The 26,170-nt window shown below is 45.8% G+C and overlaps 1 long non-coding RNA gene across 2 annotated transcripts; it reads left to right on the forward strand.

Annotated features, from left to right (window-relative positions):
* Positions 1 to 948: 948 nt before the first annotated feature.
* On the forward strand, positions 949 to 25,965 carry LOC138828703 (uncharacterized). 2 transcript variants are annotated; one of them, XR_011372331.1, is made up of 3 exons: positions 949 to 1,239; positions 6,227 to 6,382; positions 25,695 to 25,965. It is a non-coding gene; the product is annotated as an uncharacterized lncRNA (long non-coding RNA). The 2 variants fall into 2 exon arrangements; XR_011372332.1 differs by lacking the exon at positions 949 to 1,239 and adding an exon at positions 1,444 to 1,759.
* Positions 25,966 to 26,170: the final 205 nt, after the last annotated feature.

A 26,170-nucleotide genomic window follows, 5' to 3' on the forward strand; every position in this document is an offset into this window, starting at 1 on the left:
ACTAATTTTTCATTTAAAAATGTACATTTACCATTTGTTCTTGCTACACATTTTTATAATGCTATTAAAACTTACATAAGAAATTACAAAATATTATTTAGAGCTTGTAAAAAGCTCTACTGTTACTAGCTTTATGTATTTTTCCATTATTTTTGTAAATGTTGGAGCAGGTTAATTCTTTTTTCTTTCCTTAAGCCTCTTTCTTTTGAAGCAATTATCCTTTTTCTAGCCAAAGTATTAGGAAACAGACAATCTTCCTTTTAAATCTAAATGACTAAACTCAAACCAATTAAGATTTCAGAGACACAAGAATCAAGGAGGTTTTAATCTCAACTTATATTTGCATTTATGACCATTGCCTCTCCAGAGGGAGAGCTGGGGAAAGTCGACCCCTACACCTTGCTTTCAGGTTGAAGACAATCGACACGGAATAGTTTAACATAAAAGGCTTTTTTTGTGTTAAACACCTTTTTGGAAAGGAGCATACAATCATTAATCAAAATCCTGCCAATTTGCATTGTTCATTGGGGAATAGGCTTTCAAAAGCCAAGGAACAAAAGAGGATTTGGTTTTCCAATCTCCCCAAAGCAGCGGCAGATTGTGAAGCAGCTAACAAGAGAAATCAGAGTACTGTACACATTATCTAGGTGTGTGTATACGAGAGAGATCGAGATCTGTTACACACTATTTATAACAGGAGCACCAACAGATGCACTGAATCCACCTGCATGCTCCCAACCCCTTTGATCTCCCCACCCCAAACTGGGATACAAAGAGGATGGGAGGAGGGGACTAGAGCGAGAGAAATGCAGCCACCTATGCAGCAGCCCCCCAGAGAAGTCCCTGGAGGTCCTGCGCCCCCCCCCCAGCACTGGGGTGGGGTTTGGGGCGCCCCCAGGCTCGCCTGCTGGGGTAAAGGTGCAGGAGCTGGGTTCTGGCTTCGGTGATGTTTACTCAGTAGGCTGGCAAAAGGGCTGAGGAGCGGGAAGCTGCGCTCCCATTAGGATCAGGAGTCTCTGTGACCCGAGAACCCCCTGCGGAGCCAAGGCAGTGTGAGCATGAAGGCAGGCTTGGGGAGGAGGAGAGCCTAGTGCCGGATCACCCGTGCGCACCTTGTGCAGGTGCATCGGTGCCTCCTCCCTCTCCTTTCCCCTCCACAGCAACAGTGCATGCGCCTGTCTAGGCGAAGGCAAAGCTGAAGCGGGTGAGCTCTCCCAATCAGAGCCCGGCATTCTCCGAGTACGTATCCTGGAGCTGCCCGCACTGGGCAGCGGGAAGCGGGAAGCTAGAGGCTGGTGGCAGGCGGCGGGAGCAGAGGGCAGGCCCCACGGCTGGTGGGGGGGCGGGACGTGAGACTTGGGCATAGCCTGGAAGGCCCGAGAAAGTCCTAGGAGCTGTGTGTGAGGGAAGTTCCTTCTTTGCTCAGCCCCCAGAAGTGGGGGCTGCGGGGGGCGGGGTATTCCCCCTCCCTCTCCAGGCTCCTAGAGGCCCTCAGGTTCCAACAGTTTTCATTTGGGGCCTCCTACTCGGAGGCTGGGAGCTGCCTCTGGGGTCTAAGGACCTCTGGACCACAACGCCCCCAGAGGTAAAGGGTTCGACTGGGACGGGAGGTGTGGAGCGGAGCCGTGGGGGGAACGGGGGTCCCCGGGCTGGTTTGGGCCGCTGCGGGGCCCCATCGTTAGCCGGGACAAGCCTTCCCAGCCAGTCCTGGCCCACTGCAGCTAGATCTCGGAGGAGCATCCTAGGAAGAGAAGAGCAGGTAGGACTCCGCCTCCCCACAGTCAGCCCCTAGGGGCATAGCCACGCCATTCACTCATTCGTTCATTCCTCATCATTTGTCATTCATTTGTCAGCCTTTTGACCTTTTGGCTGATATTTCACGTTTTTAGGCCAAACTATTTTATTAGTCTATTACTCTTGAACATTTTGTGTTTGTGATAGACTTTACTTTTTTTTTTTTTCAGGTTGTGGGGCATGAACCCTAGGCCTGGTCACTGTCCCTCAGCTCTTCAGCTCAAGGCTAGTACTCTAGCACTTGAGCCACAGAGCCAATTCCAGCGTTTTCTGCTTATGTGGTGCTTAGGAATTGAACCCCAGGGCCTAATGCATGCAAGGCAAGCGCTCTACCAATGAGCCACCTTCCCAGCCTGGAGACTTAGTTCTTGGTACTGTGTTGTGTCTTCTCCTTAGTCTCTTTATTTGAATAATTTTTTTAAATCCCCAGTGGTCCTTTCTGAGGCTTGCTTAGTGGGAGCAGAGACAGAGCACACTGGTATTTTGTTCCTCTTTTTAGTCTTCAGGATGTATTTTTTTCTTTTTTCTTTTTGTTGGCCATGATACTTGAGCTCCAGGCCAGTGCGCTGTCCCTGAGCTCTTCAGCTCAAGGCTAGGGCTTTCTACCACTTGAGCCACAATGCCACTTCTAGCCTTTTCTGTTTATGTGTTGCTGATAAATCGAACCCAGGGCCTCATGCATGTGAGGCAAGCACTCTATGGCCAAGTCACCTTCCCAGCCCCTTCAGGATGTCTTTGTACGTTCAAAATGTCAATAATTATTTCATTATTTCTTTCCCCTTCAACAAATCACTTCAAGTTTTACCTGTTCCCTTTCTTAATCAGGAATAATGTTTTTCAGAGTTCTAGGTTAAGTAATAAAAACTGAAGGACAGGAACTTGATATGGCTGCTGGATGGGTGGGTTGGTAGTACAGAGTGATGGGAGGGGTGACTGATCAAGACTCAGTGTACAAACAAATGTACATGTAAAACTATAACCCTTTTGTAGAATCATTAGAAGATAAAAATGAAAAAAAATTAATAACAAAAACCCATTGTCTTCTTAGAATATTAGATTTCTGTGAATAGACGTTCTCGTGGTTTATTAGTATTTGCATATATTTGGATGCTGTGAATTATTTTCTCTCTGTTTAGTATATTTACCCAGAGATTCCTTAATACTGAAGTAAGGTAAATTGGCTCTATATAAGTTGAAGTATCTCCTATAGAAGAGGTTTCTAGGAAGTAGGCAGGCTAAAGCAAGTGACAAGTTCTCTTTCCTTCTTCCTTTTTTTTTTCTTTTGTCAGTTGTGGGGCTTGCACTCTGGGCTTGGGCACTGCCCCTCAAGGCGAGTACTATACCACTTGAGCTACAGCGCTACGTCTTGTTTTCTGTATGTTTATTGGAGATAAGAGTCTCATGGCCTTTCCTGACCAGGCTGGCTTTGAACTATTCAGCCTCCTGAGTAGCTAGGATTACAGGCGTGAGCCACCAGCACCTGGCTCCTTCTTCCTTTTATCTTTTTGCAAGAAGGCCTTTGAAAATTACCGTAGATTATATTATTAAAAGGTAATTTATAAAGAAGGCCTTTTGTACACATTAGTAAAAAAGATTTTTATAGAGATATCTCTATGATCAAGAGAGTTAATCATTATTGTTCTTTTCTATGTTGGTATTGGGCTTGAACTCAGGGCCTGTTGCTCTTACTTAGCTTTCTTGTTCATATATGGACCTCTACCACTTGAGCCTTGGCCCTACCTTTTTTGCTGTTTTTTTAATTGAAAGACCCCAGACTCACTGGGATGCTTTCTTCAACGGGAGGGCACCCCAAGAACCAAGACTCCAAACCAGCAGATGCAACAAGCAAGAGGATTTTATTAGGCGTTTGCGCAAACGGTCTCCCTGTCGAAGGCAGACTGGAAGCCCCGAGCAGAGGTTACAGGCACTTTTAAAGACAAAAACCACAGGATTAGCATAAGACCCCAGGCTCCCCAGGATTGGCTCAGCTCTGCACAGGAAGTTTTGTAACACTTGTTGAAAACTAGTTGGTTCCCTAAGGGGGGGGGGGGAGGCTTCTCTGGAGGGGAGTCCACATAGTTACAGGCTCCCTAGTTTGCTGGGCTCGCCAGATGGTCTTTATTTTGAGCCCCCTTGCTGAGAGTTTCTAAACAGGGCGTTAGAAGAACATATCTATGTTTGCAGACCCTGTCCCTGGGCCGGCCTGCATCTGGACTTTGTAACTTTTTAACTTATTTCTGGGAGGGGAAGAGTCAGTGTTAGCGCAAGCAGGTTTACAGAAGCAGAATTAGCAGTTAGCATATTAAAATGGACATGGCCCATATAGTAAAATGGACATAGCCCCAATTTCAATCTTTCATTTATTATTATTTTTTTGAGATGCAGTCTCAAAGACTTCTGACCAGGATGGTTTTAAATTTTAATTGTCCTCTTATCAGTGAGCCACCAGTGTCAGCTGAATTTTCTTGCTTTTGTTTTTTATTTTTGTTTATCAGTGAGAGTTTACCTGTCGAGAGAGATAACTGTAGTTTTCTTTCCCAGGACTTGCTGAATTAAAAAAAAAAGGGGGCATTTTAAATTGTATATTTTATTGGATTGTTAGCTTTTCAAAAAAATTTTTAGGGCTAGGAAGGTGGCTCAGTGGTAGAGCACTTGCTTTGCATCCCTGAGGCCCTGGGTTCGATTTCTCAGCACCACATAAGCAAAATGAAAAAAGATGGAAGTGGCGCTGTGGCTCAAGTGGTAGAGCACGAGCCTTGAGCTGAAGAGCTGAGGGACAGTGCCCAGGCCCAGAGTTCAGGCCCCACGACCGGAAGAGCTGGCCCTCAGCTCTTTAGCTCAAGGCTAGTGCTCTACTACTTGATCCACAGCGCCACTTCCAGCTTTTTTCATTTTGCTTATGTGGTTCTGAGGAACAGAACCCAGGGTCTCATGCATGCAAGGCAAGTGCTCTACCACTGAGCCACCTTCCCAGCCCCTTTTTGTTTTATTTCTTTTTCATGTTTTTTTTTTTAATTTCTATTGAGGAACGCTGAATAAAAGAAACCACAAATCACCATTGGACCTTTTATTTGGGAGTGGTTTGGACTTTTCAGTTGCAATATAGTTTTACAACTATCTGGTTGGGCAGAGGGAGTAGGTGACTAATGCCTGTAATCTTAGCAATTCCTGAGGTTGAGATCTGACTCTCTTGGTTCAAATCCAGCCAGGAGACTTGTTACTCATCTACAATTAACCACTAAAACGGCTGGAAGTGCAGCTGTGCGTCAAGTGGTAGAGTGCTAACCTTGAGCCCGAAAACTCAGGCCTTGAGTTTTAGCTTCAGGACCAGAACCAACAAAACAAAACAAAAAACTTCATTAGGAGTAGCTGCTTGTTTTTTTTTTTTTTTTTAAAGAAATAGAATTATCTGTCCTGCAGTTGGGTACTACATATTCCATTTCCAAGTTCAAACATAATTTGTTATTATTTTTCCACAATTATTATTTTTTGGATAACTTTTCTTATAAAATATTAAAAGTAAATACCTGTTCTTTCAAGAAGGATCATGTTTGTGGGGTTTTTTTTTTAATGTTTTCGTCATTTTTGCTTCCAATGCTTTTTTTGGTCCATTGTGGGGCTTAACCTTGGGTACTGGGTGCTGTCCCTGAACTCTTTTGGTCAAGGCTAGTGCTCTCCCTCTTTGAGCCACAGTGCTACTTCCAGTTTTTCTGGTAGTTATTTGGAGATAAAAGATTCTCATGGGACTGGGAAGTTGGCTCAATGGTAGAGTGCTTGCCTCACATGCATGAGGCCCTGGGTTTGATTCCTCAACACAACATAAGCAGAAAAAGCCAGAAGTGGCGCCATGGCTCAAGTAGTAGGGTGCTCGCTTTGAGCTGAAGAGCTGAGGGACAGCGCCCAGGCCCAGAATTCAGGCCCCACGACCAAAAAAAAAGTCACATGGACTTTGTTGCCCAGGATGGCTTTGAATTTTTATCTTCAGATCTCAGCCTCCTGATTAGCTAGGATTACAGGTGTGAGCCACCAGTGCCTGCTGCTTTATAAAAATAAACCCTTCTTTGAAAAAATCCCTTGTGGGGCTGGGAAGGTGGCTCAGTGGTAGAGCGCTTGCCTTGCATACATGAGGCCCTGGGTTCGATTCCTCAGCCCCACATAAGCAAAAAGTAAAAAGCTGGAAGTGGTGCTGTGGCTCAGGTGGTAGAGCGCTAGCCTTGAGCTGAAAAAGCTGAGGGACAGTGTCCAGGCCCAGAGTTCAGTCCCCACGACCGGACCAAAAAAAAAAAATAATAAAAAAAAATAAAAAATCCCTTGTTTGTTATACAATAATTTAAAAAAAATTAGCAACCAGCCTATAGATCCAAAGGAAAATAATCAGTTCTTTCAGGATTCAAATATAAACTTGCTGTTGTATTGTTTATTATATTAACAGACTTTAGTCCACCTAACCTGTAACACAGACATCTTGAACAATTTCAATCGCCAATAAAGAACTATATCATTAAGAAACAGTGGGGTATTTTTAAGGAGTTGCAAGACTTACCATGAGTGTAAACTCTTCAAATAGTGCCACTGGTGATACTCAAAGGTAAGCCTCCAGTCTCTTTTTTTTAGTTGAAAAATGCTATTCGTTGCAAGGAACAAGTAATTGTGACTGTCAGAGCTAATTGGAAGAATTTTGATGGAAGCATAAAGGAAGTAAAAATATCTTGAAATGGAGCAAACAGGATGATGGCTTATAAACATAGCTCTGGGTCCAGAGATTCTATAGGGATTATTATGCTTCTTTGTGAACTTTATTAACTCTGTGTATGTGAAGTTTGTCCTGAGACTAGAGCTTTGGTTGTTCTTTTCCATTACTCTAAATCTTTTACTTGTGTCTCTGCTTATTTCCACTTGGGTTTGGCCATTATTTCATTTTGCCATAATGTCTGTGATTCTAATTTCTCTTGTTCATCTCAGTAGCCCTAATTGCTTCTGCTTAAGCATTCTTTTAGTTTTAGCTCTACTGTTAATTGCTCTTGTACTTTATCTCTCAGTTTACATTTTGAGAAGATGCATTTAATTGCATCATTTGAAGGTAGAATGAGATTTTTTTTTCTGTTGGCCATGGGGCTTGAACTCTGGGCCTGGGTGCTGTCCCTCACCTCTTCAGCTCAAGGCTAATGCTCTACCACTTGAGCCACAGCACCACTTCTAGTTTTCTGGAGGTTTATTGGAGGTAAGAGTCTCATGGACTTTCCTGCTTGGCTGGCTTTGAACCGAGATCCTCAGATCTCAGCCTCCTGAATAGCAAGGATTACAGGTGTGAGCCATCAGCGCCCAGCTTGCTTCATCTTTTTTGTATCATAGATTCCTTTATACCTTTGAGTAAGGTGATTAATTTTAGTTCATTCACCTATGGTAGGTGGAGTACAGTATTCTAAGGTATTACAAAACTGGGCCCTTGAGGAGAATTTAACTTTCTATTAAATATAGTTTTAAAAAAGGTAAGTACAGAAATTGAACCTATATATGTAGAACTTTTTTTTGTCAGTCGTGGGACTTTGAACTCTGGGCCTGGGCGCTGTCCCTCAGCTCTTCAGCTCAAGACTAGTGCTCCACCACTTGAACCACAGCACCACTTCTGTTTTTTTGGTGGTTAATTGGAGATAAGAGTGTCATGGACTTTCTTGTCTGCACTGGATTTGAACCGTGGATTCTCAGATCTCAGCCTCCTGAGTAGCTAGGATTACAGGCGTGAGCCACTGGCACCTGGCTATGTAGAACTTTTATAGTCACATAACAGAAAAATTCTGCTAAATCTAAAATAATTGGGGATTATATTCTGTATATTTAATTCTGTTTTCAAAATAATTTATTTAAAAGATATTCTAGGGCCTGGGAAGGTGGCTAAGCAGTATATTGCTTGCCTTGCATTCATGAGGCCCTGGGTTCGATTCCTCAGCACCACATAAGCAGAAAAAAGCCAGAAGTGGCGCTGGGGCTCAAATGGTAAAGTGCTAGCTTTGAACTGAAGAGCTCAGGGACAGGGCCCAGGCCCAGAGTTCAGGCCCATGACCGAAAACAAACAAACAAACAAACAAACAAACAAATAAATAAATAAATAAAATCTTTTAAAAAAGATATTCTACAAGCCAGGTGCAAGTGGCTAATGTCTATTATCTTAGCTACTCAAGAGGCTGAGATCTGATAAATGTGGTTCAGAGTCAGCTTGGGAAGTCAAATCCATGAGACGTTTATTTATTTATATTCTTTATTTGTTTTAAATTTATTCTGTAAACACTGTATAGAGGAATTACAATTACATGGGCAAGATAATGAGTACATTTCTTTTTATTTTTTTGTTGGTCATGGGGCTTGAACTCTGGGCCTGGGCGCTGTCCCTCAGCTCTTCACCTCAAGGCGAGCGCTCTACCACTTGAGCTACAGTGCCACTTCCGGTTTTTTGGTGGTTTATTGGAGATAAGAGTCTCACAGTCTCTCCTGCAAGGGCTGGCTTTGAACCTCGATCCTCAGATCTCAGCCTCCTGACTAGCTAGGATTACAGGCGTGAGCCACCAGCGCCCGGCAATGAGTACATTTCTTATCAAGCATTGTAGCCTCCTCCTTTGTTTCCCCTTCCCATACCTTCCCAACCTCCCCCTACCCCGCCCAGTTAACCAGCAAAAAGCTGGAAGCAGAGGTATGGCTCAAGTAATATATTACCAGTGTGAGGAGGAGATTGCTGAGGGATGCTGAAAGGCCCTGAGTTTAAACCACAGTAATGGCAGATACAAACTGCAGAAGCATCATGAGGGTTGGGAGGGGATAGTCTTTTCTCATACTTAATTTGGCAAGGATAGATCTAGATGGTATACATGTTTGAATGTAATCCTACTTCTTAGAGTTTACTGCCAATAATATTTTGGGAAATATTTGTCCAGACTTTTTCCTACAAAAGTATTAATATATTAATGGTACAATAGTTCACATTAGTTTCATTCTTTTTTAGTTAGGAAAGGGAAAATGACTAGAAATCTTTCATATTATTAGTGGCTACAGTATTCTTCATAATTCTAGAATTTGAAAAAAAATTATTTAAACTACCAGTAACATATACATTTGTCTTTTAACAGATTCTAATTCATATCATGGAATATGTAGTATTTGTCTTCTTTCACTGGACATATTCTTGAGCTTTATCATGTTGTAGCCTGTATCAAAATGTTACTTCTTTTTTTTCTTTTTTTTTTTTGTCGGTCATGGGGCTTGAACTCTGGGCCTGGGCGCTGTCCCTCAGCTCTTCAGCTCAAGGCGAGCGCTCTACCACTTGAGCTACAGCGCCACTTCCGGTTTTCTGGTGGTTTATTGGAGATAGGAGTCTCACAGTCTTTCCTGCCCGGGCTGGCTTTGAACCGCGATCCTCAGATCTCAGCCTCCTGAGTAGCTAGGATTACAGGCGTGAGCCACCAGCGCCCGGCTAAAATGTTACTTCTTTTTATTGCTGAACATTCTATGGTATGGATATACTACATTTTGGTTATCTATTCAGTAGTTAGTAGGTGTTTGAGTTGTTTCCACTTTTTTTTTTTTTTTTTGTCAATTATGGGGCTTGAACTCTGGGCCTGAGCACTGTCCGTCAACTCTTAAGCTTGCTCTACCACTTGAGCTACAGCACCACTTTCGGTTTTCTGGTGGCTTATTGGAGATAAGAGTTTCATGGACTTTCCTACTGGGGCTGGCTTTGAACAGCGATCCTTAAATCTCAGCCTCCTGAGTAGCTAGGATTACAGGTGTGAGCCACCAGGCCTCTGCTTTGTTTCCACTTTTGACTTCTATGAACATTTGATACAATTCTTATGTCAGCAGGGGGCCTGTGGCTCACACCTGTGATCCTAGCAATTTGGGAGGCTGAGATCTGATGATCATGATTGGAAGCCAGCCTGGACAGGAAAAGCCATGAGATAACTCCAATAAGGCACCAGAAAACTGCAAGTGGAGCTGTGGCTCAAAGTGGTAGAGTTCTAGCCTTGAGCACAAAAAGCTCAGGGACAATGCCTAGGTCCTGAGTTCAAGGCCCATGACCATACCCCTCCCCCCAATCTTTATGTTGACATGTTCTTTCTCTTGTTGAGTTGATTCTTTTTTTTTTTTTTTTTTTGAGTCCAGTAGTGGGGCCTAAACTCTGGACTTGGGCGCTGTCCCTCAGCTCTTCATCTCAAGGCTAGCACTCTATCACTTGAGCCACAGTGCCACTCCTTTTTAGTCAATAAGCCTGGCATGGTGGTGCATATCTGTGATCCCATCTATGGTATAGCTTAAGTGGGAGGATGCCTGGCTTGAATGAGACTTGGAGTTTAAACAGTTCTCATTAGAGGAACTGTTATCTGTGCTGAGGTTTGAATTCAAGTCCTTATGCATGCTTAGCTGGCATTCTGCTGCTTGAGCCATGCCTCCAGACTGGCTTTTTTCTGGCTATTTTGGAGATGTTGTCTCTAGGACTTTCCTCCCCACGCTGGCTTCAAACCTTGATGATCTGGATCTTAACCTCCTGAATAGCTAGGATTTAGTGTGTGTCACTGGCACCTGGCTGGAGGGTCTCTCCCAACTCCATTGTCTGATATTTTTCAGCATTGAACACACATTGAATTATTTTCTTCAGAATGTCTACTTTTATTTCCTTTAATTATTTCTTTTCTTCCAGAAAGGCATTATAGGTTAAAATGACATATCATGGAGCCAAACTGTGAAGTATGAATTCAATTTGTCTAATATTAGTCCTGTTAAGTAGGGCAAATGACCTTATTTTCCTGATTTGTAAATCAGGGTCATAATGGTATCTCTCTAACAGGTATCTATCTAGCAGTGTTAAAAAGATTGAATTTATGAGGCTGGGACTGTGGCTTAATGGTTGAGTGTTTGCCTACCATGCATGAAGCCCTAGGTTTGATCCCTCAGCAGGTACCATATAAACGAAAAAGCCAGAAGTCGTACTGTGGTTCATGTGATAGAGTATTATCCTTGAGCAAAAGAAGCTCAGCGACAGTGCACATGCCCTGAGTTCAAGTCCTAGAACTGGCAAAGAAAGAAGATTAAATTTATATGTTTAAAATGCTTAGATGAGATTTTTCTCCCTCCCTCCCTCCCTCCCTCCCTTCCTTCTTCCTTCTTCCCTTCCTTCCCTCCCTCCCTCCCTCTCTCCTTCCCTCCCTCCCTTCCTGACTCCCTCCCTTCCTCCCTACCCTTCTTTCTCTCGTGCTTTCTTTTCTTTTCTTTTTCCATTGGTCATTGGTCATGTCTTGAACTCAGGACCTGGGAACTGTTCCTGAGCTTTTTTGTTCAAGGCCAGTACTCTACCACTTTGAGGCAGAGTTTCACTTCTAGTTTTTAGGTGGTTAATTGGAGATAAGCATCTCAGAGACCTTCCTTGTGGGGCTTGCTTTGAACTATTATTATCAGACCTCAGGCTCCTACGTAGTTAGGACTACAGAAGTGAACCACCGGTGCCTGGCTCAGATGAGTGTTTGTAAAGCAATATTGCTTTTTGTTAGCAATTTAGGTTATGGTTATTATTATTATTATTATAATTATTTGGTAGTGGGGTTTGAACTCAGGGCCTAGGTGCTGTCGTTGAGCTCTTTGCCTCAAAGCTAGTCCTCTACCACTTTAACATGGTGCCACTTTTGGCTTTTGAGTGGTTAATTGGAGATAAAAGTCTCCTGGTGACTTTTATGCCTGGGCTAACTTTGAACATGATCCTAAGATCTCAGCCTCCTAAGTAGCTAGGATTATAGGTGTGAGCCATCAGTGCCTGGTCTATAATCACATTTGATAATTCTTTCTATAGATTTTTTTTGTTTGGTCATGGGGCTTGAACTCTGGGCTTGAGAGCTGTCCCTGTGCTCTTCAGCACAAGGCAAAAGCTCTACCACTTGAGCCACAGCACCACTTCCTGTTTTCTAGTGGTTTATTGGAGATAAGAGTCTCACGGATTTACCTGCTCGGGCTGGCTTTGAACTGTGATCCTCAGATCTCAGCCTCCTGAGTAGCTAGGATTATATAAGGTGTGAGCCACCATTGCTGGGCTTCTATATCGACTTTTAACCTCAGTGGTCTTCTTCTTTTTTGTTGTTGTTGTTGTTGGTTGTGGTGCTTGAACTCTGGGCCTGGGCACTGTCCTTCAACTCTTCAGCTCAAAGCAAGCACTCTACCGCTTGAGCCACAAAAAAAAAAAAAAAAGTAGCATCTCATTTTGTGTGAGTAAACAGAGGATTTTTTTTCTTTGGCGATCATGTGGCTTGAACTCTGGGCATGGGCGCTGTCCCTCAGCTTGTCCTGTGCAAGGCTAGCAATCTACTACTTGAGCCACAGTGCCACTTCTTGTAAACTGCTGATTTGAACTGTCAGAGCAGTGCTTCCTAGCCTCAGTTTTGTGTTGGTCTCTTGTGTAAGGTGTGTAAGGACCAAGGCCTTACCCAGTATTCCCACTTCCAGCTTTTCCTGTTGTCTGTCTGTAGAGGACTTTGTGTATTTATGAGTTTTTCCTGCCAAAAGTTTTTGCTTTTGTATCTTAGTCATTCTCTGGCCTCTGAAATCTCAGTCATATGAGTGTAGCTCATGAGGACAGCCATAATGTGTGAATTTGAAGACACTGTTCTTAATGGCTTGCTCAGCGAGTAGCATCTTTTGCAGTACAGCTCCAACCAGAAGTAATGGAACGCAGAGGGAGTCTAAGATCCAGACTGTTACAGAGAGGTTATTTCTCTAGATACAGACAAATGCATCTCTTGTCTGGGACTGAGACAATGTTCATTTTACAAGCTTTTCATATGATTTTGATTCCGATGACCCATGAGCCACTGTTTTGGAAAACAGTATCATTCCCCAAAGATCGCATGTAACAAGAGGGTATCAAAGGACCTCAAAGGAATTAGGGGCTCTAGTATTTATTTAGTACCAGTTTTCTTTTTTTTTTTCTTTTTGTCAGTGGTGGGGCTTGAACTCTGGGCCTCATTGACCCAAACTCTTCAGCTCAAGGGTAGGGCTCTGCCACTTGAGCCACAGTGCCACTTCCCATTTTCTGGTGTTTTTTGGGAGATAAGAGTCTCATGGACTTTCCTGCTCAGGCTGACTTTGAATGGTGATCCTCAGATTTTAGCTTCCTGAGTAGCTAGGATTAAAGGTGTGAGCCACTGGCACCAGGATACTTAGTGCCTGTTAGAACTCTGGCACTGAGGGCTGGGAAGGTGGCTCAGTGGTAGAGCGCTTGCCTTGCATGCCAGAGGCCCTGGGTTCGATTCCTCAGCACCACATACGCAAAAAGAAAAAAGCCGGAAGGGGTGCTGTGGCTCAAGTGGTAGAGTGCTAGCCTTGAGCTGAAGAGCTGAGGGACAGCGCCCAGGCCCAGAGTTCAGGCCCCACGACCGGACCCCCCCCCCCCAAAAAAAAGAACTCTGGCACTGAATTTGGCATGCAATAATCTTGTTACTTTAACTTGTGCAGATTCCATCCAGTGTCCTTTGGCTGAATTGACTTTTTAGGAAAACATTTTTTAAATTTTTTATCTTTATTGAAAAGATGATGATCTGGGGTATACACTTACATAAGTAAGGTAATGGATACATTTGTTTTTAAATAGTGTTAACCCATCCCTATTTCTCCATGTTACCCATCCCTAGTCCCCTTCCCCACAGTTGTAAGGTTCATTTCCAACTTAGTGCCAAGTGAGTATTAATGTTGCATTACTTCATCCTTTGTCCTGCTTTTTCTGTGATTCCCTTTCTTTTCCAAAGAATGAATAAATTTATATAAAAGACACAAGGTACAGAAAACTATAAGAGGAAAAAAATAATAACTACATACAAGATATGAAAAGAGCCTCTTCTTTCTGATTCCTGGAGTTCATGTTGTTATGTTTCATTATATGTGGTCCTATGCACTTAGCAATTTGGGGTATTGAGAGCTTGTTACAGAATATCATAGACATATTGTAGTTCTTACAAATGAGGCAAACCATGGGTCATTTTTAAAATTATTGTGAAAATGCTGTACAGAGGGGTTACAATTACATGGGCAGGGTAACGAGTACATTTCTTATCAAGAATTGTTGCCTCCTCCTTTTTCCCCTTCCCATCCCTACTTACCCCCACACCCCTACTCCCCCACCCCCACACCAGCCAAAGTTGTAAAGTGCATTTTTCAACATAACGACTTGTACATATCATTGTAGCAGTGGGTCCTCCTGTATCCAGAGTTAAATGATTTGTTTTTTCCTTTCCTCTTCACAAATTATACCAACATCAAATAGAGTGAAAGCAGGGGTTATACTGTGGGGGAGGGACGTACAAAGCAATAAAGAACTCATCTTATGTAACAATCCCAAGAAAGGAAAAAAAAAAACATTTGAATCCTTATCTTGGAGTCATTTTGCATAACATCAACTTTTCTGATCTTTTCTGCTCGTCTACCTCACCCCAGTTAAAATGGCTATAATCAGGAACTTTAATAACAACAGATGCTGGAGGGATGTGGACAGAAGGGAACCTTACTGCATTGTTGGTCTGGTGTAAACTTGTTCAACCACTTTGGAAAGCAGTATGGAGGTTCCTCAAAAGATTCCACATAGAGCTTCCCTATGACCCAGCAATCCCACTTTTGGGCATTTACCTAAATGATCACAAACAAGGACATTCTAAAGCTGCCATGGGTCATTTTTAAAATATATATTTATTGTAAGATACATGGGTCAATATTTAATAGAACCAGATCTCATAGACTATGAAATAATTCTCCTATAATCTATTAGTCTCAAATACCCAAGCACCTCTTTTTATTTATATAATACACATACTGAAATGAACTCCAAAGATATGGAAATAACTATCTTTTTTCTTAGTTTTTTTATTTATATGATGACTCTGTGTTCTTTACCTTATAGATAGTGTATTCACATGAACATCTGTGGAAAGGGAGGGGAGGGCATAGAATCTGAGGGAAAAGGGTGAAAAAGTGTGGCAGTGGAGTGTACTAAACATGGATGAAAGCCAACTATGCAACTCGTGGGTGCAGATAGAAGAGAGGGAATGGGAGAGGATGAGGGAAACAGATGATACTCTATGTAAGGAAATGTATTTATTACCTGGTGAATGTAAATGTAATCCCACTGTATATCACCTCTAAATTAACAAAGTAAATAAAAAATGTAACCAATTGCAAATATTAAAAGGTGGCAAAAGCAAGGTTCATTTCTGTCATCCTTGCTACTCAGGATGCTGAGATCTGAGGATCACTTTTCAAAGCCAGCCTGGGCAGGAACGTCTGTGAGACTCTTCTGCAATTAGCCACCCAAAGAAGCTGAAAGTGGAGCTGTGGACTGAGTGGTAGAGCACTAGTCTTGAACACAAAAGCTCAGGAACAGCACCCATGCCCTGAATTCATGGCTCAGAACTCACACACACACACACACACACACACACACACACACACACACACACACACACACACACACACACACACACACACACACAACATGGCAAGAAGTGTATCATTAGATTTTTTGGTGGGGCCACCACCCTGCTTTGACCATTTCATGGTCTCTTCAGGCTTCTGCTCTTCACCTCTTTGGACACTAGGTGGCAGTGCTCCCCCATAATAACCCAATGGCACCAAAGTTTAGGGGCTTTTCTGAAGTCTCTCCAGGTGGTTTGCTCATCCTTACATCACCCAGATATAGCAAGAATCCTGTCAAGATGGCTTAGTAAGAATCTCACCATCAAAACATGATTCACTTTAATATCTTCTTAAAGAAGATTTTTGAAGTTCTGTGCTAAGAGGAGCAAAGACCAAATATATTTCCATCTACCACCCGTCAATTCATCCATCCATCATCCATCTATCTACCCATCCATCCCTCATCCATCTCTCCACCATCTGTCCATCCACCCATCCATCCATCATTAATCCAATCCCATTTACTCATCAGTCATCCATAATCCATTCACCCATCCAATATCTACACATCATCCATCCACCCACCCAATCTATCCATCTATCATCCATGCTCATCCATCCACAATCCACCCATCCATCCATTCACCCACTCAATTCATCTATCATCCATCTTTCTACCCTCCATCCCTTATCCTCCTCTTTACCATCCGTTCATGCATCAATTCATCCTCCATCTGTCCACAATCCATCCATCCATCCATCCATCCATCCATCCATCCATCCATCCATCCATCCAAACTTGGAGCATTTCTTTTTCTCAGAAAAGTGCTATATGAATTTATTTTTTAGGTATAATATGTTAAAGATTCGTGTCATTTAGGAGAGAGCGTGTTGAACACTTCACATCCTCCGGGGAGATAATTGGTATCTCTCTAGGGACTGGTGGGGTGAAGGCTGGGGATGGTGGCAGGAAGCACTGGCACACCAGCAACAGTTTTAATTAAGTTTTTTTTTTTTTTTTGGTCAGTTGTGGGGCTTGAACTCTGGGCATGGGGATTGTCCTTCAGCTATTCAGCTCAAGGTGAGCACTCTACCACTTGAGCTACAGCACCACTTCTGGCTTCCTGTTGTTTCATTGGAGTTAAGAGCTCACGGACTTTCCTGCCCGGACTGGCTTTGAAACGTGATCCTCAGATCTCAGCTTCCTGATTGGCTAGAATGAAAAGCTTGAACCACCAGTGCCCAGCTGCTATAGATACTTTTTCAGAAAGTCCTTGCAATTTTGCCCAGTGTCAGCCTCCGACTGAGATCCTTCTACCTATGTCTTCTCTGTAAATGGGATGACAGGTGTGCCCTGATGTGCTCAGCCCCTCTCCCCTTTTGCAGATGGGTTTCAGGAAGGAATCTAGACTCACTGCAGTCATGTCCTTGGCATGACCTTAACTAAGCTCTGCTTATCTTGCACCTCTGAATTTGGATTCACCATCCAGCCTTCTCTTCCCAGAGAGGTTGTTCTGTGAGGCTAGGTGAACCCTTAGGGGTTTGTTTATCCATGAGGAGTGCTGAGCTCCAGGTCACAGCACTGATCTCTAGGTGTATAGGTCCTGTCCTTGCTGGAGTTGGAGTAACACCATCTTGTAGCAAGTCATTACTTAGCTGTTGGACCAGGTGAACTGCAGCACACAAGACCTCCTTCCCTTGGCTGGATCCTGGGTGACAGCAAGCAGGGTGCAAGCAGGCCATCCCATATTCCACCTGCAGCTACTCTGCGGGCTTGACACTAGGTGGTGCTCTGACCTAGATTCTGTTAAAGACAGAGTTACAGGAGAATTTAGGGGTAGTAGTATATGTGTGTCTGTCTTCCAGGGTCCTCGTGATGACTCTCTGGGTGGTACAGGCTAGGGGCTCATAGCTGTCTCCTGCTCTGTAAGTAACCCCTACTAAGACGTCCAGTCTGCCCCTTTGGACCCAGCTCACAGGCCCCCAGCTCTGTGCAGAGCTTCCCAGGAAGTTCACACCACGGTCTGCCCTTCCACTGGCAATGCATACAGGGCCTTGGGCTTACCTGGATGGCCTTCCAAGTGGCTCTGTCCCGGGGCATCCTGAGGATCTGCTGAAGGTCAAACCCCCTGCCCAAGCTCAGGGCTACTCTCTGACTCACCAGGCTCCCTGGGAGAGAGACTGGCTGCCTCAGACCAGGCAGGCCCCAGGTTGTGGCCATGGCAGGGGGAAGGACCCAGCCACAGGGTAGAGGCCTGTGCTGCCTTCTTCACTGATGCCCCGAACACCTGGCTTCACCATTGCCTCTGGCCCAGCCCCATTTCCTCTGGGTGTTGTCCTGTCCCCTTTCTTCACCTTTGTGGTGGCACAAAACCATTCTTCCCGTCACCAGCATCACCAGTGAGGGGCATGTGACCTAAGCCCAGCCAATCACAGCACTCCAGCCCCTCTCAAGAGTGATTGGGGACTGGGAAGGTGGCTCAGTGGTAGAGTACTTGCCTAGCCTGCATGAGCCCTGGGTTCCATTCCTCAGCACCACATAAACAAACAATAAAAAGAGTGGTCCAGGAGGTGGGTGTGTGCCCAAGAGGAGCCAATAAGAATGCCTCTGCAGACCCAAGGTGGGCCAATGGGAATACCTCTTGTTCACCCATGGAGGGCCAATGGGCATTTCTCCTGCAGACCCAAGGAGGACCAATGGGAATGCTTCCTGCAGACCCAAGGAGGGCCAGTGGAAATGCCTCTGCAGACTCCAAAGCTCCTGCAAAGACAGTCTGGGATTCCAAACTGCTTGGTCCATGCTTGCCACGAGTCAGACCAGTGGCAGTTGGTGTCATGGCTGAGGTTTGAAGGTGGGAACTGAATCCCAAGTGAGGAGAGTGGGTCTGTGGTGTGTATTAATGGAACAGAGTTGGTCAGGTATGGCAGGAGGGCTCCTGAGGTTGAGGTTCACCTAGGTCCTGCTCTCTGATCTGGCATCTTCTGCCATGGCCTGGTGCAGCAAGTTTGCCCTTGACCTTGAATGCTGGAGAAAGAAACTTCCATGTCTTCTAAACCAGCCCACCTCATGTATCATCATGGTAGCTCGAACCACAGGAAACAGTCCCCAGCATCCGTAAGGGAAGTGTAGATAATGTGAACATAGAGCTGTAAAAAACCCTGGGGGAATCTCTGTCCAAGGGAGACTGGAGGAGAGGGAAGAAGACTGCTTTGTTCTCTGCCAAGCTCAGGCTGGACTTTCGGGGCCAGCACTCCTCTCCAAGGGTGGTCTGTGGAGCCATGGAACCTTCCAGCAGGGCTGGTGACAGTGGCCTTTAGATCCCCCCTCAGCTGAGGTCCTCTGGTGCCTGGGGGATGGGCCCCAGCTGCTTGACATCCTGGGAAATCTCAGCCTGCACTCAAATCCTAATTTATATCGCTGGGAAGGTAATTTATGCACTCATGTAAATTCCTTTTTACTGCTGAGTTTTGAGTAACAGGTGTGTAATTATTTCCAGCTTGCCTTTCAAGACAATTCTAAACCGCGGGCTGTTAAGACCTTAATATTCTTCAGGGTTGCCAGGGATGGTATTTTTCCTGGATCAAATTCATCCCCCCTGTTGGGGCTGACATTATTGGGTTACAAATTTTGCTTCAGGAGGCTGGAAGGCTTAGCCGTGCGTGTGCGTGTGCGTGTGCGTGTGCGTGTGCGTGTGCGTGTGTGGGTGGGTGTGTGTGTGGGTGTGGGTGTGTGTGTGTGTGTGGGTAGGTGGGTGGGTGGGTGGGTGTGTGGGTGGAACAGCCAAGGCTGGCCCTGGCCCTGTGTGTATTGCTATTTTTTATTTTTGCAGCCTGGTCTCTTCTTTATTGAGTCATGGATATTCCTTGCAGACCTACTATGAGCACAGTTCTACGAGGATTGTGTAACAAGTGCAGCAGCTAATGAACCTTAGGGAAGATTAGTTGTGGGCACAGAGGGATGGGGACGAGTCCTGAGGCTTGAACTCAGCGCCTGGGCACTGTCCCTGCAGCTCCTAGCCTGGCTGACCCTGGCTGATGTCTTGGCCTTGGGCTTCAGGGTTCTCAGCTGATAGTTGAAATGATATGGGCCCAGACAGTTGGCGTCCGGCCCTGCCCCGCTTCCCAGGAGCAGTGGGGCATGGGGCGTAGATGCTTGCCAAGGCAGCCCAGCTGGCTTCCAGACACCAGCTCTGCGGTGGGCTGGGCGTGGGCCACAAGACCCAGGTGCCCCTTGGGGAGTCTGGGCAAGGCCTGAGTCCCAGTCCCGAAAAGGCCCAGGGCTGACAGCTTGGCCAGCAGCCCCACACCATGGGCAGGCAGTGGAACCTGTAAGAGGCACGGCCTAGAGGCGGAAGTGATGGTATTGGAAAAGTGGCCTAGAGACCCCATGCATTTGAGTCGTGGCCTAGAGGGAGGAAGTAAGAGCATTGGGGTCTAGAGAAGAAAGTAAGGCCATAGGGGTGTGGCCTAGAGAAGGAAGGCTAATGGGGGCGTGGTCCACAGGGAGGAAGTGAGGTCATTGAAACTTGGCCGGGCAGGGGCTGTTAGGGGCCTGGCCCTGCTTTTCCTCTGTCTGTCTCCAGTGGGGGTGAAGCCATTTTGCCCCACCTGGTGATCTCCACCAGGTGTTCTACCCCTCCACAACCCAAAGCAACAGGGCCAAGTGGGCCAGAACAAAAAGAAACCTTTCATCCTGTAGGCCAATTGCCTCAGGTCTTATGTTACAGATGGGAGAATGAGGAGCACATGGGATAGCATTGGATCAGGGTGTGTTTTGGGATACACACATACAACATGCAAGCACACGCAAACACATGTATGCACACACAAGCATGCACACATGCACATGAGCATATATACATCCATATACACATGTGCACAGACACAAACACACATACAGTTCATGCACACACATGTACACACACGGAGGCTTGTTTCCTCCCGCCCCTCCCCCCATTTCCATGTTTCCCTTCAGCTCCTTGTCGGTTGCATTATCAGGAACTGCTTGATAAAGGAACTCTGGATGATGACAAAAATTGATTTCCAATTCCCTGCAGAATGAGTTCATCATCACAGTGGCACGAGCAATTTAGCTTAGACTCCAGGCCTGCCTGGGATTATAGCTCACACTGACAAGTCAAGCCCCTGGAGGGTTTTCCTGTGAAGCCCCAGGAGGATTTTGACAGGGAGGGGAAAGAGACATTCTCAGAGGGGTTTGTGTGGGGGTGTGGCCAGAAGGGCATTGCTGCTTCAGGGCCCCTCTGAGGCCACTGGTGGGAAGTAGTCTCCCAGGCTGCCTTCCATGGAGCTGTGGGAAGTTGAGTCCTGCTCAGCTTGATCACTCAAATGTGCAGCTGAGAGAGAAAGGATCAGTTTCTTCGGTATAGGAAGCCCTCAGATGGTGTCCGTGGAGGGTTAAAGGAGGTTTTCAGGAGTTTGGGAAGTGGCCTGCATGGCCTGGGCCACTGACTATGACAGGCCAGCTGATTGGTTGAGACCCCATCTCAAAGATAATTGGAGTGAAGAGAGCTTGGGTGTGGCATGAGGCCCTAAGTACAACCTCAGTATGGCCCGCAAAACATTTCAGACAAGCCCATTTAAATGTGTGTGTGTGTGTGTGTATATGTATGTGTGTGTGTGTGTGATTCTGCTCGCCCTGGTGCCCTGTAATCCTAGCTATGCAGGAGGCTGAGATCTGAGGATCGAAGTTCGAAGCCATCCTGGGCAAGTAAATCCATGAAGTTCTTATCTCCAAATAACCACCTAAAAGCCAGAAGTGAAGCTGTGGCTCAGGTGGTAGAACACTAACCTTGAGCAAAAAAAGTGAAGGGATAGCACCCAGGCTCTGAGTTCAAGCCCAAGGACCAGCCAAAAAGAAAAAAGAAAAATGACTAATTCTCATTGTGCATCAAGTGACAGTTGCTTCAAAGCCACTTTTGTTGGGCCCACAAATGAACTAAAAGTGGGGGCAGAGTCTCATATCTCTAACTCATGTTGTATGTGTCTCTGCTCTGAACCATTTTTCCAGCCATTGCTTTGCAATCACTTTAGGGTTCAGGAAGGACCAGACAAATTGATAATTTGACAAGGGATGAAGCCACCACTGAGGGCCAGCAGAGCTCCTCAGGACAGATCACCCCACAGGACACAGGATATGCTCATCCTGACCAGCTGAGACAGCCATCATGCCTCTCCAGAATCCACCAGAAACAAGGACCAGAATGATCACCACCTAGGCCACACAGGGACTGGTGGCCATTTTAACTTGGCATACCTTTGTCCTCAAGTCTCCTTATTTTTTATTTTTTGCCAGTCTTGGGGCTTGAACTCAGGGCCTGGGCACTGTCCTGGAGCTTCTTTTGCTAGTGTACTATAACTTGAGCCACAGCACTGCTTTTGTTTTTTTCTGTGTATGTGGTACTGAGGAATCAAGCCCAGGGCTTCATGCATGCTAGGCAAGCACCCTACCACTAAGCCACATTCCCAGCCAAAGTCTCCTTATTTAACTGAAGGCAAATGTCTGTACCCCAAAAATAGCTGATGATGTGCCCAAGCTGTTTTCCACCCCATCGCCACCATGGAAGAATTGTCCTTTACATGCCCCTCACCGTGTCCCTTTATTTGGAGTGGAGCTCTTGTGGTTTGGATCTGGGGTGTAAAACACTGGTTTCCAGAGGACAGCTAGCCCAAACCAATCAATGGGTGGGTGGATGGATTGGTGGTGATAGGCTCCCATCTTAGTAGCCAAGGTAGTGTGGTTGTGCCACCTTATTTGCAATGATTAGGTAGATGCATGATTGGAGATTACCACATAAATAGATACTATGATTGTAGCACCCAACATTCAACAGTTGGTACTCCATGTAACAAACTCCCTGCCCATGATGCAGGGGGTGAACATCTGCTTGGATCCCTCCCATCCTGCCACATGTGCCGATCTCTGGGGGCAGTGAGCAGTGAGCAGTGTCAGTGTCTGTCTATGTCTCAGGAGAGCCAAATTCCTAACTCCACCACCCTAGTGGCTGGAATTGCAAAATTACAGGATATATGCATATATATCTACATATATATGTATGTGCCATATACATATTTATGTATATATATACACATATATATGTGCGTATTTGAGCTTCAGTTTGTGGGAACAGCCAAGACCAGTTATTGGATGATGGAAGAGTTGTGTTGGGGGCAGGGCACCTATGGCACCTTCTTTGTCCTGTGGCCAGATATTCCCAGGGGCTGAGACCCCTACTGGGCTGTCACTTGGAGCCACTGCTGGTCTCCTTCCCATGGGGGATTCTGCAGGATGTTGTGCCCCTGTGTATGTACGTAGGGATGGCAGTCATGCTGTGGTCTCCTGCCACTCATTTATGCTCCTCTGAGCCTCCTTTCCCAGTGTGGAGAGCCTGAGAGAACTCGTTGAAGTCAAAGGCACTTGGACTAATGGCATAATTGCTCTCTGAAACCATTTGCAAAGTAATTATTGACTATTTTTAGGTTGATCTAGCTTTTTTTTTTTATCCCCACTAAGTAATGAAGCTTTGCTTGGGGTGATGGGGTGGGGAGCAATCATATACACACACACAGTTAGACAGAACAGAGGTCCACTCTTTGCCACCGTTTTCTTTTCTACCTGCTTTAATGCAATAGCAGAGATGAAACAGCACCCTCCCCGCCCCCCCAGCCCCAAGCCAGCGGGTGAGTGAATGGGCCCCTGGAGACCTCTGTGTTCTTAGCCCTGCTAAGGGACATTTTTGGTATTAAGATGCACTTTCAAGAAACAGCAGCTGGAGAACTTGCTGAGACTGGCAGTTCCTGTAAGGACAGGAGGTCCTTGAGGCCCCGAGGTTAGAGTAATGAAACCCAGGAATTTTCCAAGTTGCTCTCTTGAGACTCTCCCTCCCCCACCAGGGGGCTTCCTTCTTCCTCTACTCCTCATCCTTCTATGCCCTGAAATCCTGTCCTTCATTTGCTCGCTGCTCACAGCAAGCTAATGGAGACACATAGTACAGTATTCACATTTAAAACATGGTTATTAGTGCTCCATTAGGATAAATGAGGTCTGTGGAAAACCAGCCCATGCATTTCGGTGTCTGCTTAGTGTATCCATTGTGCCCGGATGGGGTCCTCGGAGCCACTGCCCGGGGAGAAGGGGTGAGCTCTGCCCAGAAGAAACTCCATGTGCAGGGGTTGGTGATGGGAACCAGGGTCACACAGGGGGGCTGAGACTGGGGTGAGCTTGGTGGTCAGAGCCCATGGCCGCAAACAGCTATCAAGGAAGATGGTCACCTTTTGGGGAATCAGAAGTGCTCTGACTGACCCATGGCAGTGGGTCAGGAGTTAGGAGAGTGTGGCCATGGAGTGACAGTGGGTATAGATTCTGGAGCACCGTGGCCATGGCAGTTGGTAGGCATCATCCTTCACAATGACCAGCAGGGCCCTGGCTCCTCACATCCGAAGAGCCAGGTGCAGCTGCTCATCACCTGACCCCTCTTGAGACCATGGATCACCACCTGACCTCTCCTAAGACCACGAACTGTCAGTCCACTTCTGAAGCCACCTTTGGCCAGTTCTGAACGTACTGGTGACCAGGCCCTGCTTTGCCTCTGCTTGCCTCCTCTCCTCCCGCCCTGATTCTTTCTGTTGAACCTAAAGCAAACATCTCTCTCCAAAGATGGCCGAAGACATACAGAAGAGCTGTCATTATCCATTACCTGACACAGACATCCCTTTTCTGCCCTTCGCTACATGTCTTTATTTGGCTCAGAGGAACTAGTGGCCCTATGGAATGTGGGGCTCCTGGTGCTGTGGTTGGGGGGCCCTGACTCTGGTTTAAGCACTGTGTGACCTTGGGAGATCCAGGGTCCAAAGTGACCTTCATACTTTATCCTTTCTCCTCCCTGGGAGCTCACGGAGCCGCTTGCTGATGGTGCTAGAATGGGCTCAGCCTGTCTCACTGCTTATGGTGACCCATCCTGAGGAAGAGGGGGGGGGGGAGGCAGGTCTGTGCTTGATAGCACTCACCAGAAATCCTAGCACTTGCAAGGCTGAGGCAGGAAGATCAAGAGTTCTAGGACAGTCTGGGCTACTTATGAAAGTCTGAAACATCCTTCTGTCAGGGAGTCAGCTGAGCCTGCCTCTGGTCTGAACTATACAGGATCCCTCAGTCACTGGAGCTTTCCTCCTCCTCCTCACCTCCCTTCTCCTGCTCTTTGTCCTCTTCCTCTTCTTCCTCCTTCTTTGTGCCAGTCCTGGTGCTTGAACACAAGGCCTGGGTGCTGCCCCTTAGTTATTTTTTTTTCATTTGGTCAAGGATGATGCTCTACCACTTGAGGCACAGTTCTACTTTCAGCTTTTTGGTGGTTAATTAGAGATAAGTGTCTCATGGACTTTCCTGCCTGGGCTGGCTTCAAACCGTGATCCTCATATTAAAGCCTGCTGAGTAGCTGGGATTACAGGTGTGAGTCACAGGTGCCCTGGCTGTGTTTTGACATCTTAATGGAGTTGGTAGAAGGGTACTAACTACTTTTTCTTCTGATTTCTGAGTTTGACACTTTTAATATTCATTAAAAATGATACGATTTCCTTGTTTCTGCATCTCTCCTGCCTCAGGGGGTCTATTTGCATTTGTAAAGTTCCAGAGTCCTTGGCAGGTTTCTTTCATTTGGAAATAAGGTGCCAGGACCGTTGTTGCCCTATGTAAGTCCCACATGTAGCCTCAGCTCTGAGTTATGACTCAACAGCTCCATAAGGAGTAGAAACAATTTATAATGATGAGATTTATCATGGAGATAAATGGCTACCACTTGTTAATGGTGAGATTGATTGCTGTAAAATTTATCTGCTCAGTGTCTTTTGTTAGTAAGGCCAGGGAGATTGCACAACTCTTAATCCCTTCTCAAAAAATCAAGCTGTCCCCTATCCTCAGTGAGGAGCCCAGGGGAGATGTCCAGGAAGAACATACATCGATCAAGACTTTCCAAGGGTACCTTAAGTTATTATTATTATATTGTGGTGGTACTAGGATTTGAACAGGGCCTCGCCTGCTCAGCAGATGCTCTACTTGAGCCATGTCCCAGTTCTTACTGCTTAGGTTAAGGATGGGGTGTTTACTTTTGAAATAGGGTCTCATGTTGCCAGGGCTGGTGTGAACTTCCTATTTGTATGATACTCCCACATGCATAGCTGCCACTACAACCTGCTTATTGATTGCAATTGTGTGTGTGTGTGTGTATCTGAGCTAGCTTTAAATTGTGAGCCTCCTGATCCCTGTCTTTCAAGTAGGAGCCAGATCCCACCCAGCTGTGACATCCTGGATGGATGAACCCATTGGTAGAGTCAGAGCCCTCACAATCCAATCACTTATCAAGGCCCTGCCTCCTGACAGTTCATTCAGCTATGATGTCTGGTGGATGAGCCCATAGGTGGAATCAGAACCTCTATGACCCAATCATTTCTCTCATCTCCAGATGGCAGCAAGCTTTCAACCCAGGAGCCTTTGGACCCTATTCATGCTTCCCAGATGAAGAAGATGACATAAAGGGATGGCAGAGATGTCTGGTTGCAGTCCTAATGCACCAGTTGATCAAATTAAGAGGACAACAGAGATAGGGACTCAGAGCTCTAAACCCAAGGAGTGGAAGGATCTATCCTGGAACCATCCACTAACAGATTTTGGCTGAGTGAGAAGTTAATGTCTGCAGTGCCTAGCTGCTTTTATTGGGGATAGAATCATGCATTTGGGGCTGTAATGGAGGTGGGGGGACCTATGGAAGATGAGGCATAGAAAACATTCCACCTGCACATTGCAAAGTTCGGGCCAATGGCTCCTCTTTCTCCTCTCACTGAGAGTCAGCCTTTGGATGGTTGGCTGGGGAAGGAATATCCAGTGTCACCAAAAGGCCAGAAAATCCCCAAGCCAAATCTCCTCTATCAGGTTGATTAT

This window comes from Dipodomys merriami, unplaced genomic scaffold, assembly GCF_024711535.1.
Source record: "Dipodomys merriami isolate MVZ:Mamm:240054 unplaced genomic scaffold, mDipMer1.0.p SCAF_1623, whole genome shotgun sequence".
NCBI lineage: Eukaryota > Metazoa > Chordata > Mammalia > Rodentia > Heteromyidae > Dipodomys > Dipodomys merriami.